The sequence below is a fragment of the Mustela erminea genome, chromosome 17 (assembly GCF_009829155.1).
Source record: "Mustela erminea isolate mMusErm1 chromosome 17, mMusErm1.Pri, whole genome shotgun sequence".
Lineage (NCBI taxonomy): Eukaryota > Metazoa > Chordata > Mammalia > Carnivora > Mustelidae > Mustela > Mustela erminea.
In genome coordinates, this window is record NC_045630.1 from 47,596,642 (window position 1) to 47,617,413 (window position 20,772).

The following is a 20,772-nucleotide window of genomic DNA, read 5'->3' on the forward strand; positions in this document are numbered from 1 at the left end:
CTGAGTTCATGCCTGTGTGGGATTCTCTGCTCAGTGGGGAGTCCACTTGGGGATTGTCTCTCTCCTTCTGTCCCTCCTCCCTCTTCTGCTCTCCATCTCTCTCTCCCTCTCAAATAAATAAATCACACATTTAAAGAAAAAAAAAAAAGAAAGAAAGAAAAAAGGAAACAGACTCTTAACTGTGGAAAACAAACAAGTGATTACTGAAGGGGAGGTGAGTGGGGGGATGGGCTAAATGGGTGATGGGGATTAAGGAGTGCAATTTTTGTGATGAGCACCAGGTGTTGTACAGAAATGCTGAATCACTAAATTCTACATATTCCTGAAACTAAAAAGAAAAAAAAAAAAAGAAAGAAAAAAAAGAATTCAGGGTAAAATTTAAATATTTTTTAAAAATCTGAAATAATTTTCATTGAAATTTTCATTGAATACTTTGAACAAAAGAACTTGCTTTTAGGCTCTAAGTTATTTCGTAGTATTTATAGTCTACTTTGCTGGTCTCAATCATAATACGAGATGTACTACAAGTTACTTACAAGTAATACCAAGAACTGATTATTTTAAATGTTTAACTTTACAAAATTAGAGATTTAAAATTGCCCATTTAATCCAATACCATTGTTTAGATGGTGGTGAACGTGTAAGGCACATAGCTTGCTCACTAGTAATCATACATTATAGACTATACACCTAACTTTTGTATGACAGAGCTCTTTAGGTATATTGGAATGATAATTACAAATTAGTTTAGTACTTTATTTTCTTTCATGGCTCTGACTGTGTTTTGGATTGGCAAACAGTATTAATTTGTACATTCAAGAAATATCTTTTAAGCTTCTTCTATTCAGGACCACAATGCTCCCATGACGAACAAAACAGAACTGGCCTCATAGAAATGAAATTCTAGAAAGGATGACAGATGTCAAGAAACTAATATGCAATTAGTTATCGGATTGTAATAGTTACAAAAGAGAAATATGACTTAGTGTGAGATCATAAAATAGGAGAATTGCTGGTTCTCAGAGGTGAGGAAAGACTTACTTGATTGTGGGACTTATTAAACTGACGTTTTAAAGAAGGAGTAGGAAGTGATGTTAGGTGAATGAGAGCACATCGTTGTCTAAACAAAGAAAATAAGAAGATGGGCTGTGTGAAGATTCATATTGGAAATGAGTGTAATTCTAATAACAAAAAAGAGGGCTTTGATAGCTGTTGTTATCATAAAGAAGGATTTAAAGAATCTGGGTGAAAAAGCAATGGGAAGCTATCAGTCTCAAGAAGTGACATGACCAGCTCTGTATTACAGAACGATACTACGGATGAAATATTGATGAGAGGAAGTTTGTGGGAAGACTGATGATGAAGCTGTTTTGTAAATCCAGGCAAAATGTGATACTAGCTTGGATTAGGATATTGATAACGCATCCACCGAAAGAGGATAGAGAATTGTGTGAACGGTATTCAAAGTTCTAGGACTCCCTAAGTCCAAGGAAAAATGCTCCGCTTTAACTTCTAGTCTAACCAAATCACACCTTTTCTAGAAGACTGTCACAAAACAAATGAAAAGCTGATTAGTTGCCGTTGTGACATGGTCCAACTTTCAGATGAGTTAAGAATTCCCAAACTTATTTCATTTGAGAATAAAAGTGATGTTCAAACAAACAAAAAAGGCAGATGGCATCATCCCTAATCCTCTTCAACTGTACAATAATATGATTCTTGTTTGTGCAATGTGTGTAGAGAAAAGAGAAAAGAACCCCTCTGGCTTTTCTGATTTATTGAAGCTCTTGAAATCCAACAAGCTGGATTAAGACTGTTGAAAAAGCCTAAGGTGTCAAGGGACTTTGTGTATTGTAGCATGGAAACTCTGCTTGTCAGATGTCTCAACTGTGGTGAAAAGTAACGCTAGCATGACAAAAATGGTATTGTTGATACTTATAATGTCCCTGGGACTAGATGTCTAATGCGAACATACCACACAGTTTCCCCTCTCCAAATAATTTGTTTTTAAAATCAATGCTTTCAGGAAAGTAGGCAGTTTTTCAATGTAAATTTCCCTAATGTTCTAATTAACCACATAACTGATAAAAAGTATTGAGCATATATTTTAGCACTTTTAACTTACAGATATCAATATGACCTACTTGTTTAGAGAATGTTTTCTTTTTATTTAGGAGTATATAATGTATATCTTGTCATATAAAAATTATTAATATCTTTGCCAGAGACACATTGATTGTTATTTATTCTGAATCCCAGTGTTTATAGTATATTGAAAGAAGACTGCTAAAACTTATTTATATTGTCAATACATTCTCTCTTATGTAGAGAATTTGAAATAAAGTCCTAAAATGGCACCTGGCAGTGTATGATCTGGTATGTATGATCACTACACAATAAGGAAAATTTAAAAAGCAAAATATGAGAAGTGGAAAGTGAAGAGTAGGGTTTTTGAGTTTAAAAAAGTTTTATTCTGGGGTTGCCTGAATGGCTCAATTGTTAAGTGGCTGACTCCTGGTTTCGGTTCAGGTCATGACTTCAGGGTCCTGGGATTGAGCCCTGTGATGGGCTCCCTGCTCAGCTGGGAGACTGCTTAAGGATTCCCTCTTTCCTGTTCCCTCGGCCCCCTCCCCCGCTCATGTGCACGTGCTCTCTCTCTAAAATAAATAAATCGTTTCTAAAAAGCAAGTTTTATTCCGTCAATATTTAAAAAAGAGAGAATAACTTATACGTGTACGCTTTCAAGCTCATAGCTTTCATTTTGGGATTTTTAAAGGTACCAGTGTTCATTAATATGTGGACACTAAGTGTTCTTTGCTTAGAGGGGTCCTGTCGGTTAGGAAAGGCTGCTATATAAAAGCTTAAGAAGTAACAAATTGTATATTCCCAGGATTAAGAAGCCTCAATTTAGCAGTCCAGGGCTTCTGTAGATGCTCACTGATGTTACTGAGGACATAAAGATCCTAACATTCTGCTCATCTCTTCATCATGTAGCTTTAAGCCAATGTTTCAGGATGACTGAGATTCTAAGCATTACCTAAAGATTCCGAGCAGGAGTAAAGAAAGAAGTAAAAACCAAAAAACCCCCAAAAAGCCAAAAGCTAAAAACCCAAAACGAAGAGCACCTTACAAGCTGAGTCCCTCTTTTTAAAATGCTATCTTAAAAGTCCCAATGGCATCTGTTTTTTTTAAATCAATCAATCAATCAACCAACCAACCAATCAGTTTATTTATTTATTTATTATGACCATACCTAGCCAAAGGTAGACTGGAAAGGGGATTTATCTATTTAATCTTTATATTTTAATCTTTATAATAAGGGAAGGCTTGGAAATAAGGCCTGAGAATAGTAGTGGTCAGTCCACAGAATTTGCTGCAGAATCTTTGTCTTTTTTCCTCAGACAAAAAAGGAGAAAGTATTAGAAGGTAGGTAATATTTATACAGCATCTAAAATGTGACAATATAAAAGGAAGGGGCAGGGGACAACAGGAAAGAGGATATATCAACAAAATTTCAAAACTGAAAAACCTGAAGATGGATGGTCAATGACTTAACAGTACATAGAAATCTGAAACTTGAACTTCCAGGGAGGAAAGTCAATAATAAAGTAAGTAAATTGTGGTCACAGAATCCTGGAATGCCTCGGGAATGGAAGTTATAATTACTTTAGAAGGTGAGAATGCATGGGGTACCCGGATGGCACAGTTGGTGAAGTGTCCAACTCTTGGTTTTGGTTCACGTCCTGATCTGAGGGTCCTAAGACTGAGCCCCAGTTTGGCTCTATGCTGAGTGCAGAATCTGCTCAAGATTTTCTCTCCTTCTCCCCTTCTCTCCCACTCCTTCTCAGGAGAGAGAGAAGGAGCATATGAATAAGGGGGGAGGAGAGTGGGAGAAAGAGGGGGACAAGCACACTCCCTGTCAAACATGGAACCCAATTTAGGGCTCAATCCCAGGACTCTGAGATCATGATTTGAGCTAAAGTCAGATGGTTAACCAACCGACCCACCGAGGTGCCCCAATAAATACAATCTTAAAAAAAGGAAGATGAGAATGAGAGGTGGTGAATTGGGAATTCGCTGGACCAAAGTTAAAATGTGCTGGTCTTCCTGAATTTTTCAGCTATGTGTAGCAGGAGACTGGGGTTCTATGTGAGGAGATAAATCCAGACCCCCTCTGCACTCAGGAAACCAGGCAGAGTTAAAGGTGAGAATGAAGGGCAGGAATGGAAAGGAAGAAGAAGAATGAAAACAAAGTGAAACTTGGTATACGGAGTAAATATATCTCTTATAATCAAGTATGGATCCTTCTGGTTGACCTGTGATTCTGTATAAAAGAATGAATCATGTGCTAGAAATATCATCTCCATGCCTGGCTCTGACATGAATATCCCAATCACGTCCAATAAGCATCCCTACCTTTGTGGGTTATGCCCTTTCTCCAAACCTTATTGTCTCTTCTCCTGTCTCCTCAGTTTTTGCAATTGTGACTTGCTATAGGCCAATGTCATATATTACTGCTTTTCCACAACAGTTTCTTCTTCCATTCTTCCCTAATCCTAGGATTGTAGTCATGTACTTAGATACGCAGCTGTATTACATCACCTAACGTTCTTTGTAAGTAGGTGTGACTACATGAGTAAATTCTCGTCCATGGAGTTGGTGGAACTGGGCCACTTCCTTGATGAAGCTTTCTGATGGTCTCACAAACACTCTTCCTTTCTTTGTAGCCAGAAAGGGCAAGGGCAAATCTAGCTTTGTCCTTGATGATGAGGACAATACTCTTCTAGGCAATGGCAGAGTTACAATCTGGAAAATACTCCTGTTTCTTAACAAACAAACAGCCATATGAAACAGCAGTCTACCTGCTTAAAATACTCTGAGGGTAATGAACTACCTTTTTTTTTTTTTTTAAAATACAGCACTACATTATTGTTTATTTGGCTTATGCTCTTTGAATTTTATTTATTTATATAGTTATGTTTTTATTTTAAAGAAAGAGAGAGTGCACGCTCCGTGCAGCAGTTGGGGGTGGGAGGGAGAGAGAGAATCTTAAGCAGGTTCCATGACCAGCGGTAGGCCAGGCAGAAGGCATATGACCCTGAGATCATGGCCTGAGCTGAAATCAACAGTCCTGCACTTAAATGACTCAGAAGCACCCCACCCCCCAACCAGCCCCGCCGTGTTGCCACTGGCTTACACTCTTCTAATCCATCTAATTAATACAAGATCAGAAGTTCTTCACCATGTGGACCTGGCTCTATTATCTGCCAGAATCAATTATTAAGAAGCCTCCAGTTATATTAGTGTCTCCTTTTTCTCCAGTGAATGCAACTGGAAACCAGATTTGCTTCCCTCAACTTGAAGAAATTTGTCAAACACTTCCCAATAAACGAATGGGCCTACTCAGTCTGCACCTTGACGACCTCAATGGGTTTAAGAGATTCATATTGGAATTCCTGAAATTGTTCTTTCCAGCTTGTGGTATTGGGGTAATTACTTAATGTCCTTGGAGTTTTTTTTTTACTTTTTCTTTTTTTTTTTTTTAAGTAGTCCCTGCACCCAGAGTGGGGCTTGAACTCACCACTCTGAGATCAAGACCTGAGGTAGAATTAAGGGTTAGATGCTTAACCAACTGAACCATCCAGGCAGCTCTCCTTAGAGTGTTTTCTTATAAAACAAAATACTGCCTGCATAGACAGGTTGTGAGGATTTAATGGCATTTGTTTAGGAAGATGTAAAACTGCCTTTTCCTGGCGTCTCAGAGTTTTAATTGATGCCCTTTTGTTAACGACAATGGGTGTTAATTACCAACATATTCAAAAGAGAGATGTTGGACACCTCCTGGCAGGACTCTAAAAAGTGACCAAACATTGTCTTTTGAACTCCCCAACCCATCTCCTCCTTCCAGGGTCTGTACAGGAGAAACCTACAGGACCATGAAAGAGCTTCATCAAAGTCAGGATTTACTTGCAGTTGCTTGTGTAGTAGGGACTACTGGGTGTGCTCCTTCCCCGAGCCAGAAGAGAGAGTAAAAGGATGCTAGTTCCTACCTGCCAAAGTCAAGACCATTATGTGGGTAGACATGGAGTCACATGAGTTTGAAGGATCTTTAGAAGTTTAGCCATGTATCTCTGAGAGTTTGAAAGGTAAAAGTCTGGTGTCCAACTTGAATAAAAGAGTCAAAATTGAGATGAGAGTTCTCCTGTTATTATGGGTAGGCATGAAGGTTGCCATGGAAGCAAGCCACTCTTGCATAAATATGGGTACAAGGAAAGTGAACCCATGGTCAAAGAGGTCCTCTGAACTCAAGCTGGATTATACTCACCCTGAAATGACCCAGCGCGAGCGCTTGCCAGAATGGGTTATATGTGTGCACCAGATGCTTGTTTTCTGAACATGATGTTTCATTACTTTTTTTTTTCTTTTCTTTGAGAGTTCTATATAAAGAAACTGTCTTTTTCACTTTTGGAACACTGGAGCATAACACAAAATACTAACTCCCACATTTTTGTACCGTAGAGTTTAAGTTAATATTTAATTTCTAAATTCAAATGACCAAGTTGAATTGGAGAGACACTTAATTTTAAAATAAAATCTTTTTGATAAAATAGAAACTTTATTTTAGTTCTTCACAGAAGAATAAAATAAAAACTTCACTGAACTTCTATTTTTGAAGATGCCAATTCTTCAGATTAAATGGGATTTCACACTTGATTCTCAGTGACCATCACATAGCAGAAGAAATCTTTTTTTTTTTTAAGATTTTAAAAAAATTTATTTGACAGACAGAGTCACAAGTAGGCAGAGAGGCAGCAGAGAGAGGAAGGGAAGTAGACTCCCTGCTGAGCAGAGAGCCCAGGACCCAGGACCCTGGGATCATGACCTGAGCTGAAGGCAGAGACTTAAACCCACTAAGCCACCCAGGTGCCCCAAGGAGAAGAAATCTTAAACCAAAAGTAGACTATTTAGTAGACTAAATTTCAGTGAATAAGTATTGTGTCTTTCTTTAAAAATTAATTCATTGTACTTTCATTTTCCACTCATGTTTTTCATAAATGGAAAAAATAAGACTTTTTAGAGAAGTTGTTCCTTCAAAAAGAAAAAAAAGTACTTGAAGTTAGGGATCATTTTGTGATTGTTTTTTATATAATTCACAGTAGAATCATGTAGAATAGTTCAATATGAGGTTGTTGATTCAATGATCTGTGGAAATTTATCAGCCTTCTGCCACATATTGATGCTAATATCTCGCCAGGTTGATTCACAGAAGAAGCCATGCATATGATTTTAAGCCTCGCATTTTAGTTCTGAGCCAAGTGATGAAACAGTATGAATCCAATCTCATCACTTGTATAATGGTAAATATTGGATATGAAATGAAAATTTTAATCTCATTAATTTTAGAGAAGATTATGAGGTACAATAAAATTATTGCTTTAATTAATCAAACTGTAATTCAGACAATGTGAATACAGTTTTCATTGTAATTACACAAAGTTTATAGGGGGTAAAATGCCAGATGAAATTCAGGTTGCTCATTCACAAAATGCTTTTTTTTTTTTTAAGACTAAATACCATTTATTTTAAAGTGAAAAAGAAGAGAACATTTAAAAAGTGAAAGAGAAGAATGAACATTTAAAAAGTTCCCAATAGTTTTCAGAAACACTTCTTTTCAAGACTCATGGTAATATTACAAGCAATGTTGTATTATTTCCATTTTACAGATAAGAGATTTAAGTCTCATGAATTAAATTATTTGTCCAACTCAAACTGATAATCGGTGATTTAGCAAGATGAAACAGTAATTTTTTCAGTTTCCAAATATTGGTTTTTCCCACCTTATTACATATTCTTGAAATTAAAGAGATATAAATGAGAATGAACTTATAATCACAAATTCAGGATTAATCAATATTTCTACAGCTAAAGAAAATGGGATGTGAGGAATGAATTATTGGGACAATATACTCTGGTGTTGATAAAACAAAGCTGAACAGGTATTGATGCACATGGGTCCTGTGGAGAAGAAAGTGAAGAGCAAAGAAAAATTTCACAAAAAAGGAGAGTTGAAATCCAGTTGTCCTCAGTTCACAGCAGAGCTCTACCTCAATAGTAAATAGCTTAGCATCATCACCTGCTCTCCCAGTCCTGTGACAGTCTGCAGGTGTATTACTAACATCCAGAATCATGTGCTAAATTAATTTTTACTGACTGGTTTCCTTTATATCACATAACATCATAGCCCAGCAGAAGCCGGTGGGTTATCATGTGCTGCTTTTGTTTCAATACATGGTGACCATAATCTCACTGCTTGGTAGCATAATGTAATTTGATAGAAAGCACAGGGAATAATTGGTCTGTTGGATGTCTATTATCATCTCATACACAATTTGTTATCCATCATCACACGGGCTTTGTATGACCACCTTCTAGGTCACTTACCCCTTCAATTTGTGTTTCAGATTATTTTTTTCTTCAGACGTATTGGGGTACACATTGTTTCCCTGAGTAGAAAACCATTTTGTTATTTTTGATCACTTATTTCTCTGTTCTCTACCTTGTGGGCACCAGGTTTTTGCAAGACACAATAGTCAGTAATTTGAACTCTTTGTGCCTCAAAGAGAAGAATCAGGATAATTACTTTAATACTTTCAACTCTAATTTAAATTTCAGTACAGCCAACACTTGAACAACACAGGTTTGAACTGTGCAGGTCCACTTATATGCAAATTATTATTTTTTTGACACAGTGTAAGTGTATTTTTTCTTCTGATTTTCTCAATATTTTCTTTAGCCTAGCTTATTGTAAGAATATGGTATATAATACATATAACATGAAAAGTATGTGTAATCAACCACATTATTGACAAAGTTTCTGGCCTAATATTAGGCTGTTAGTCATTAAATCTGGGTGGAGTCAAAAGTTATATGTAGATTTTTGACGGTGTGGCAGGGGTGTTGACACCCCTAACCCCAGTGTTGTTCAAGAGTCAACTGTAATTGACAATTGCAGTTTGAAGTTAGAAATTTGGTATATTACCCCTGAATGAATACGTTGCTCAAATGAGGCCATTTTTTGGTAAGTTCCTCTATCTGGCCCATAGGAAGTAATCAATAAATGTTTTAATTCATTTATTTCCTCTCATTAAACATGTATTGACTTGCCACCATGAGCCAGGAAGTGAGCCTATTGTTCTGATTTCCATAATAAGCTTATTGTCCACTGTGGGGAAAAGACAGTAATGATATTCAATTGAAGAAATGTTACTGAGATCAGTTGTACAAAGAGAATATGTGGTTCTATGAAAACACAAATGGGTAGGGGACTTACCTGTCATTTTCAAGAGAGGGTCCCTTGAAACGCTGATATTTTTAAAATATCAGCATTTGAAACAAAAGTAGGAATTCCGTAGTGCCTGTGATGTGTTGTGGTAGAGGATAAGCTTACACAGTGAAATATGCAGGAGATCATGTCAAGCAATCATGTCATAGGAAAGGAAGCATAGAATTTTTATGGAACTGAAGAAAAAGGCTAGTGTCAGAGTGTGGGTAACAAGACCTGGAATCAGATTGGGAAGGTGGTTATAGTCCAGATGAGTCAGACATGTCCAGTCCATCAAACACTTGGGTCTTTTATCTCAAAGGATTAGAGACAGATGAATGGATAAAGAAGATATGGTCCATATATACAATGGAGTATTATGTCTCCATCAGAAAGGATGAATACCCAACTTTTGTATCAACATGGATGAGACTAGAAGAGGTTATGCTGAAGTAAGTCAAGCAGAGAGAGTCAGTTATCATATGGTTTCATTTATTTACTTGTGGAGCATAAAGAGTAACCCAGAGGACATTGGAAGATGAAGAGGAGAAATGAGTTGTGGGGGAATCAGAGGGTGAGATGAACCATGAGAGACTGTGGACTCTGAGAAACAAACTGAGGGTTTTGGAGGGGAAGGGGATGGGAGATTGGGTGAGCCTGGTGGTGGGTATTAAGGACAGCACATATTACATAGAGCCTGGGTGTGATGCATAAACAATGAATCTTGGAACACTGAAAAAAATAAAATAAAGTTTTTTTTAAAAAAGGGATTTGAAAGTCATGAAAGTATTTCCATTACATTGATGGTATTTCAGGAAGGATATGATGAGATTTAACTTTAGAAACCATCATTTGTCTATAGAATTTACAAAAGAAAGGGGCTGGAATTAATATAGGAATATTGGGCCAGAGGAAGCAGTAGCTTCTAGAGTCATGGCTCCTCTGAAGCTAGAGGGAGAGATAAGGCAAGGACTGGAGAAATGACTAGGAGGTAAAATTCACAGTATTTGGTGTTGGTTTTGTTGTTTCAATAAACAAAAAAAAGAAGTAATAAAATGCAAAGAGTTATAACTGTATCGAAACTGTTACTCCTATACTGGAACACAAAAAGTAAGGCTAATATATTATATAATACTTATTATTCCAGCAAAACATATTAACTCACAAAAATCCTGAGAGAAAAACCTTATTGTGCCCATTTTACAGGTGACTACTAAGGTGCAGAAAGGTTAAGTAAGTTGTCCCATGTCTGAGAGCTAATAAAGGGTAAAAGCATAGCGGGTAATCGACAGAGCTCTGATTGAAACAAGGAAGGACGTTCCCAGGGTGAATGCCCTTGATCTGGGTTCCACTCCCTTTCTAGCTATTTCACACCTCAGTTCTGCCTGCCTGCATGCCTTCCTGCCTTCCTCTTTTAATAAATATTGAGACTATTTTCTATGTCAAGCAATGTAGTAAGTCCTCTGGCTCAGAGAACAAATATGTAACATTCTGTATCCTAGTTGTTATATAAATGAACCCAAGATGGCTTCTGCATATTGGCCCTATGTTTTCTCTGTATAGCAGGCTGGGACCTGCTTCTTCAAAAGCCTGCTGGTGCCAAACTCAAATTTTTACATATCCAGTTATTTTAAAAATAGCCCAAACAAGTGGATTTTTAGCTTTCAGAGCCTGCCAGCTTTGCATACCCTGCAAAAATTCAGCCCGTGTCTGCTGGTCATTGATAAGGTAAGAACTTGTGGTTATAAGACACGAAACTGCTGCTGTCATTTGGGGTTCTCTACCCCAAAGACTCCCTACTAAGCTACTGAGGGACATCAGCTAGACACAAAAGCCCCCTCTCTAACCTTCTCTCCCTTGACCTCTCCTCCCTTTCTTGGTGGTGACCTCCAGAACTGTAGCTTCTGTGGGGTCTCATATAAGACTCCTCCCACCCTACCCCACCCCACCCTAAATCATGCAAAACTGTCCACATGTCATACAAATAAAGTTCACTGGGTGCTGTTGTTGCTGGTGGTCATATTTTTCCAACAAACAGCCTCCAATCAATCAATTGGCAAAATAATCCTGAATGGCCTTAAGTTGTTGGGCCTTAGAATTCGGAATAACTCAGGACTGGTTTGGTGTGGTATCTCTATGTGTGCTACTGCACTCCACATTCTTGTGCTTCCTTGGTGTGCGCCATTAACAGGCTCAACAGGTGGCATGCACCATTTGAGTAAACCTATGCCATTGGAACTGACCTTTGGGATCAGAGCTGCCAACCAGCTCAGGGTTGGTGTGCCCACCCAAGTCCCCACTAGGCAGATACTGGATGTTGGAAGGCCTGTGGGTCTGAATAGAAGAGGCAGAAGATGACAGTAGGCCAAAATGGGCTACAGCAGGTGAGATCCCTGTGGCTAGCTGAGGTTTTGAAATACTCTGAGGGAATAAGCTTGTCAGGACCCTGGTCATAGGTAAATGAGTAATAGATAATGCAGAGATGCAAGGCCAAGGCTGGTCTCCTAAGCCCAGCTGGGAGAGACACATCTGTAAACAACTGGCTTGTCTTTGCACCTCTCACACTGGGATTGGTTGTTGTGGGATGGTGCCATGCTATCCCATTCCTGGAGTGATATTCAGAACCCAATTCTTGGGTTGAACCACTTGAAGAATTAATTAAAGTGACTAAAGGCAAGGAGGTTTGTATTCCTGCCCCTCTCAGGACTCGGCAGGTGGGGGATATCCTACTGAACAGGTGCTTCGACAAGATGCACAATGGGTCTCACTCATACCTGCTTCTTACCAGAATGCTCCCTGGAGGGGATGAAGTTGCTTAAACTTCAGGGGGAAGACCAGAGGGGAGAACCCTGGGGAAAAGAACTGGTGTCCTTTAGTGGACAATGTCACACAGTCCTGCCATGATATTTGTAAGGCTAGTTTACTCTGTTTTGCAGGTGACACCTACAAAGAAAAACAGAAAAGGCAAAAGGGAAGCATCAAAAGAAAAGGCCAATTTTCATTTGAAGTAGAAAAAATATCTCCCCCCTCCACCCCCCGCCTAACCTCTTTGTAAAGGATAGAACCTAGGGAAACAAATATAAAAGGGTCTGCTTGGCTATGTAGAGTGTATCTGACAGGAAGTGAGCTTTACATAATAGTGGCTGCAATTAAGCGCTCGACTGCCCTAGAGGGGATGAAAAAATGGTGAATGGACCAAAGGATCTCCATAATTTGTCTGGAAGAAGGGACTGGACACCAAAGCAAGCTTTGGAGCTCAGTCCACATATATCTTGTTACTGTGGACTTCTTACATCTTGGAAGGCTGCCCACCCTGCGTTAGGCCTTGTAAAGGCCCAAGCCAACTGTCAATGGAAAACATTAGCCAAGACCAGAGATCCTCTCCATGAGCTATTGCAGTTAGGCTTATCAGGCAACAGACAGCATTCAGCACGATGACTTGCCAGTCTGGAGAAAGCTGAATTGAGTCCTGAGTCCATCCAGTTCTTTCTCAGGAGAGCTCCTGACAAAGGGAAGTCCTTTTCCCCTAGGAATGATTGCTAATATTAAAGCAATTCAAAAGCCATAGCTGTCCTGGATTTAATAGAAACTCATGAAAGAAAAACTCCAAATCAAGTGTTGCCTCTTAATGATAAACAGTACCAAGCCTGGCCTAAATCAACACTATTATCAACTGGGGGAACATACTCCTAATCATAGGCCAAATAGACCACCTCAAACCATTTATGCATTGACTCTAAAATAATAAGAGAGGTTACATTAGACCCTAAGGGGCATGCAGGTCCCAAATTGAATGATCGTTGGTAAATTAGTCAAGCAATTACAATTCTTACTGTGGTTAGACAATTGGTGTCAGGTGCCTGCTTGGAGGCAACCCTACCTTCCTGCTATCTCTGTGGCAGGAACAGTCCCCAAGGAGGGATCCAGCTAGTCCTTCCTGGAAGACAATCTTCATTTTACCCCAGTAACTTTAGTCTATGCCCCACCAAAATGAGTAACACTGGCTTGGTCTATTGGACATTGGTTCCCAGATCCTGCCGATCCTAGAAAACCTTCATACTTTAATGGGATCCAGTTCCTCCTTAACCCCACCCCAGCTCCTGGAGGTGCTAGCTTCTTGAGAGAACTATAGGGGTATTTACCCAATTGATTGTTAAAATTGGTCCATATTTACTAAAAGGATGTTTCTGTCCTGATTTTTCTCCACTGCCTCCCTCTGTCCCAGACTGTCCATTTTCTCATTATTGGAATGGACCTCCTCCACCAGCAGGTAAACTTGTGAAGCAAGCCTAAAGCCTTAATATTGCTGGTCAGCACTTCCTGGTGGAAACCAGTAAACTTCCCATTATGGTAACGTTCCATAGTACCACTAAGGCAAAGCGCTGAAAGGTTACATTGTCTTAGTTTTGTTATACAAAGGGTACAGATTCTCTCTAGTTCATCTTTCAGTTCCCTGGTGTGGCCTGCGCTTAATGCCAACTACTAATGAGTGGAGGCTAGCTAGCTATAGATCATCAAGAGTTAAACAAGGCTGTTCCCTCAACTAGGTATAGTTACTTCGATGGATAACATTCAAAATAACATGACTAAATGGTTAGGCATTGTAACTTGGCTAACATGTCCTGAGGTTAACTTGCCAGGAGCTATGACTATTCACTGTGGGCACCCAGAGTAGCATTATTATAGAGCCTGCTGCCATTGGCTGTTATGTAAAACTTGCCTCTTTTGTATACCGATCATGTTGTACACCTTGCCTTCCTTGTATATAGTAACTGGGAGTCAGAGAGGAGACACATGGTAAAGTGCCCTTCACCACTTGGTTAGTGTAATTTCTTTACACTTCAATAAATGGTGGTTCCACTGGAGAAGGAGAGAGATTATTACAATTAATAGGGAAAAAAAGACAATACAACAATAGTTGTAAGGGTGTACATTGTTGGCAGGGGTTACCTTTATCATCATCCCAGTAAAAGCTACAGTTTTATCTCTGTAGTGCTGTGGACTGTGATGGGATTGGCTCTGAATTACAGCATCTTTGATTTGATTGCGTCAATCAATAGCATTGTAGTATTAGTTGAGCCTTCTACCAATGCGACTTGATAGGTAGTAGCCCATTGTGCTGTTGGTTTGATGGCACTAGTTAATAATAGTGTGTCTTGTTTTGGTGATTTGAAGTTAAACTGGGACCATGGAGACATCCTAGAGGGCATCTACAAATTACAAGAGATATTTAAGAGTCTGGCTTAGCTGGAATGGGTGCCGCTGGTAGAAGAAGGAACATTGATTGGCTCTGAGTGGCATTCTTAACCACTTGGCATTCTATTGTTCTCTAAGCTGCTGGTAGAAGTAAGATAGGGAAAGAGTGCTTCTCATCAGCCTAAGTGTTGATGTCTGTGGTCATGTTATTATGACCAACTGACCCGAATAGCCAACCCATTGTCCGCAATCAGACTCGTGTTCTTTGTCTCCCTCTGGTGGGCATATGGAATGTCATTTCCGGACATAACCTTGTCAGCAGAGCAGTGCAAATGACCAAATCTAGACCACACACCAGTGGATGTGTTGTTGACAATGGAAAGGGTAGGAACTTCTCACATAAGGAAGAGGGACAGCAACACAGTAGAAGTTCAAGTTGGAGGTCATTGGCAGCCAGTAGCAGGGCATCTGATCCTACCCTCAGTATTGCCCAAATGGTGTCCCCCAGCCTGAGGGTGATTAGTTCTACCTCTGAGTATTGGGAACAGGTCCACAGTTGTCCCAAAATGCCTAGAGAAGACCAAGTAAGTAGGTGACAGATGAGGGATGTTTCTCCCTTCAGGTAGTCCTGGGTCTTTACCCAGCTCATGCTAGATCATGAGGATGAACACAGGTTGAGGGTAGTCCCAGAGTTACTAATTGGAGTAAGGTCCTTGACAGGATCAAGTGGGAAGTGGCTAGGCTATAGATTTTCTAAGAGGGACAAGGAAAAGTTGAAACTACTTTATTGTCGTCAGCTGTGTCAGAGCTGTTAAGATAATTGGTTTGCATTTACCTGTGTAAACCGGTAACTGTGATTGTGTTTGATGTAGGTGAATATACCAGAAAATGTCCTAGTATCTCTGCCATGGTTTCTTCATTTGTTGTGAATTTAAATGTGGTGTAAGTCCAATTGGAATGTAAATTTAATGTAATTAGGACTCTGAGCCACATTTTTAACTGCTTGGCATACTATTGTTCTCTAAGTTCTCTCAACAGCTTTTGTTAAAAGTCCATTATGTAAGGAGGGCACGTGATGTGAGGAGCACTGGGTGTTATATGCAACTGATGAATTATTGATCACCACATCTGAAACTAATGATCTACTATATGTTGGTTAATTGAGTAGAAATTTTTAAAAAGTGCATTATATCTTCTATAATATCTGCTGCTGTAGGGTGATATGGTAGGTAAAAAACCCAAGCAATGTTCATTAGTAAGACCCATTGTTCAAACAACCTAGAGAACCTGAGAAGGTTATCCTACATCCATGACCAATGGAAACACATTGATGATAGTTACTATTTACCCAGACACTCTCTGCTATGCTGCTAGATGGCAGCACCGGGACAGGTATACCTCCTCTCTAGTCCCCTCCCCAGGAGTTTCCTTTCCCTTTGCTCCTGTGGTGTTACAGCCTCTGGATGGTCTTAGGCTGTGGTGGTAACATCATGTCAGTAATGTGGTGTAATAGGCATAGCCTGTTTGGTATTATTGCCAATATACTCACATTTTGCTCCGACTGTTTAAGACACATGCATCTAATGTTTCTGAGCCCTTCACATTAATAAATAATAGATACAGACAACTTCTCTGCAGGGCAGTCATTTAAATATGAGTGACTGAGTCTGTAATATGTATCAGGAACTGTCTGGCATACATTAGGTGCTCAAAAAATGTTGGCGTTCTCAATTTTTTGTGAATGCTGAAGGACAGAGCCTGTTTGTGTGATATTTGTTTCCCTTGTATCTGAGATGTTATTTGACAGTAATTCAATAAATGTCACCTAAATTAAACCTTGACTTAAAATAAGCAACATTTGAAAGAATTGCAGAAAAAATAATCCAAGAAAGTATAAGAACAACAACATGCAGAGAAGGGAAGAATAGCAGCAAGAAATATCAAGTATATTTTAGAGCAAGACCATTTACAAAAGCTGTATTTACTTTTTTAGTTGGCTAATTAGGATCCTAGAAACTAGATTTTCACTGAAATCAGGCTTTTCATTATAATGTTTGTTTATTTATTTATTTAAAGTAGAAAGTTTTATTATTAAAAAAAAGTAAGTCAGAAATAAAAATTGTGCTGCTAGAATCAAAAGACTGAAAGCTCATTCTTCAAATTCAAGTAATAAATTAGAGTTAAAATTAAACAACCAGAGTAAAAAATTCAACATTGCAGGATTTAAATAGTCCTATACTATTTATCTTTAAGTAAATTATTTTTAAAGAAATTATCCAATGCCATCACTTTTTTTGAAGGAATAGAAAATATCATAGCAGGAGATAATAAGATTTTTAATTTCCTTATTTCTGTGTGTTTCTGCTAAAGATGATAAATCAATTTAACATCGGCTTTAAAACTGACTTTTGACTTTCTGTCTGCAGGATGCTAGCAATTTGTTATGATATAAAGAAATATAATAAAAACCATGTCTTCAGGGAAAGGGATTCTAACAGAGTAACCAGAACAGAACCTACTTCTAAATGACATTCATAATATTTCTGAAATTGAAGTGTTCATTTGCAATCTTAGCTGTGCAGCTTTGAGTAGCAGAATAGAAAAACACAGAAAATTCTCAGCTACATAAAATGTCTGAATTTAATAAATGTACTAATCGAGAGAAAAATAAATGACCCATATTTTGCTTTTGCTATAATAACACTTAAGTGCACAAAAAAAGACTATTCAATTTGATTAACAAATATTTTATATTGTTTATTTGATTATGAATAAAGTAAAAAACTTATATATCATTATCTCTGCAAAAGATAATATGGAAGAAACCTTAATTTAAAAAATATGTATAATGGAAAGTTAATGATGCATTGGGCATAGGGATATGTCTTATTACAGTTGTCCCTTTTCCCCAGATCCTGGCTACTAAAGGTCCTTATTTTAAAGGTACTATAATATATACAATTCCATTCATGCAAACACAATAGTTTGGAACTTATGGAAAATTAATATTTGCTAGTGAGAACATCATATTGATGTAAAATCCATCAGAAAATACACCAATTTCATTTCTCTTATAACTATCATACTCAATAGGTATTTGAAACATCTAGATTTAGACATGATATGGGTTTAGATATCAATATATATCTAGATATAAAGACTGACTTACTCACAGGTTATATTGCTGCTTCTGACTTAAAAAAAAAAAAGATTTATTTATTTATTTTAGTGGGGGAGGAGCAGAGGGAGAGGTAGACAATCTCAAGCAGACTCCCCACTGAGCAGGAAGCCCGACACAAGGCTCTATCTCATGACCCTCAGATCAGGACCCCAGCCGAAACCAAGAGTCAGATGCTTAACTGACAGGGCCACATAGGCACTCCCATGCTTTTGACTATTTAACACAACAATAAAAGTCCTACCACAAGGGCAAGGTTGAGATGCAGAGTGATTAAGGGCAAGGTAACGGAAACATATGTTGTAGTGCCAACTAAAGGATAGTTACCTATGACTATTGTTTGATGAATAATAATGGAATCCTCTACATTTTTTTTTTTTTTGTAATTATAGTTGCAGGGGAGCAAAATGTGCCACTCCAAACTGTGTCTCTTTGGCATGTGGATTTTTTTAGGCTGATTATTTTTAGGAAACAGAAGACTCAAAAAGTTTTTCTTTTTTTACCTCACTGATAACTGTTTAAAAAAATTTACTTAAAGGATTTGTTTCAGGAAGTGAACTATCACCATAGATAACTGCAGTATAATATAAAGTAGGTGTGGTAGACTGGAAGGAACCTAGCAAGGTCTATTCAAATTCCTTTCTGTGTCCCATTGTTTCTGTACCCACAGTAAACGTTTGTTTGTTTACCCAGATCTACTCTTCCCATTCTTCCCATCTTGCCTGACTATCTTTGGAATCTCTCATGTTTATGTGGATTCCCCATACATATATAATTAAATTTGATTTTCTCCTGTTAATCTGTCTCGGGTCAATTTAATTCTCATACTAGCTTAAACAATCTTGGAGAATAGATAAAATATAGAGAAGTTAATTCATTAACAATTTTTCTCTTCTCTAATTTTTTCCCCCATGCCTTCCTTGGGAACTGAAATCATATTTGAATGAAATTTCTCTGGTAGCTAATACTTCTAGGTAAGGAATCTAAACAAGTTGAAATAATGACAAGAAGTCATTATTGAAACTATGGTAAAGAAAAGATGAAAGACACCTAGGTGCCCAGTTGGTTAAGTGTCTGACTCTTGGTTTTGGCTCAGGTCATGATCTCAGGGTCCTGGGATAGAGTTTCTTATTGGGGGAGGGGGGTATCCACTCAGTGGGGAGTCTGCTTGTCTCCCTCTCTCTCTGCGTCTCTCCCAACTTGTGCACTTTTTCTATCTCCCTCTGGAATAAATGAATAAATCTTTAAAAAAAAAATGAGGACATCAATGTAGAACTATAAGGTATAACTTCAGAATCCCTTTTCCTATCAGAAGGGAAAAAGCAAAAGGAATTTTTCATATAAATACAATCATAAGAAATGTATGATTTTTAAAAATAAATATCTTATCTTATCTTATAACTTTACTTAGAACATCAATCTCATTATACTACTAGCTAAGTAATTGTTTATGTATAAAGCATTGAAAATAATATAGTTGATTATGACTTCCAAAACAGTGAAAATAATAAAATTATATATGACTTCTAATAATACCACTATCATAAAATTATTTTTGGCTTTTTCTCTAAAAGAAATAAGATATATGATTTTTTTATGTAGAATGAGATACAGACACAGAATTTAACTATTAGTACTTCTAAACTCAGTTATGTGCAATAAATTTATATTATACATGCATATGTACACACATGTTTTTATAAGGTGTGTATGTATGTATACGTACATATATAAAATACACATAAACTCACGTATTTATGTATATATACATGTGCGTATGTCTACCTCTTTTCTCTATCTATACATATACACCTAAATACCTGTTATAGAGAATTGGCATGTTTCCTCAATCATAATTTCTAGTGGCCATACTGACATGCTTATTAAATTTCAACTGTAGAATTATTGTTATTCAGTTTCTCTCTCATGTGTTTGAAATGCTAGTTCCTCCAAAGACTTTAATGAGCGATTCTGAGGATGCAAAAGAAATGTAATGGGGCTACAGCAATTGCCTCTGGAGTGGGAGTAGATTTGGGAAGACACCCATTGTCATGTGAAGATGTGATGACATCATGACAATAGAGGATTCCATCTCTTAAGAAAAAAAAATCTTACTTATAAAAGGAGAGAGGTTACTATCCTTCGCTAAGTTTTAAAATTAATATAAAAACAAATTGAAGTATGCAAGCCTTAGTCAAAAATGATTTATTAAGAATATGTTTAACCTATGCCCTCAAATGTCCTTTCACTGGTGCTTAAAATTCTAATGGTAGAGATTTAGCTCCTACTAGCAAATTAAAAAAAAGAAAAAGAACAACAAAGAAACTTAGTGCCGGACATTGTATTAATTTCTAGAGGCCCTAAATTAAAAGACTTGGCTTCCTGCTCTCAATGAGCCAATGTCTAATGAGGGGAAAGAGAAAAGTATCTCAATAATGCCAATGGCATGTGATACAGGCTATGATAGGATTTTGCAAATAATGCTACATTGTCACAGCTTGGGCACATTTTCTTGAGGTCATGGAAAAAATACCTCATAGGAAGTGCTGCTTGAAACAAATCTTGAGACCCATATTGTTAGCCAGGGGAAAAATAGACTATGCTTCATTTTTAGAATATAAATTCATTCAGAATATTTAGAGTTCATAGTAAGGGTATAGATATAGTAGAAGAAGAATTTGGGGAAGTAAGTGCTGTATTTTTATCCAGAACATGAAGGACATTTTATAATATAGAGGAATTTGAATTTTTGTTCTGAAGATAACGGGAAATGGTAAAGAATTTTAAATAAGAGCACCACAGATTCAGAATTGTACTTTTGGAAAATTCACTTATAATGCATTGTGAAAAGTGGAGACTCCTCAATTAGAAATCATTGTTAGGTGATAAAGTACTAACCTAACACAGTCAGACTTGACAAGGAGGGGAAAATAAATTCTATTTTGGTGTAGAAAAATTATACATAAGTAAAAAAAGAAGAGCTACTTGGTATATACCTCCTGGGCTTCTGGCTTAAGAAACTAGGTAATTATGAGTGCCTTTTAAGGACAGAGAATAGAGGACAAGTTTATTATGG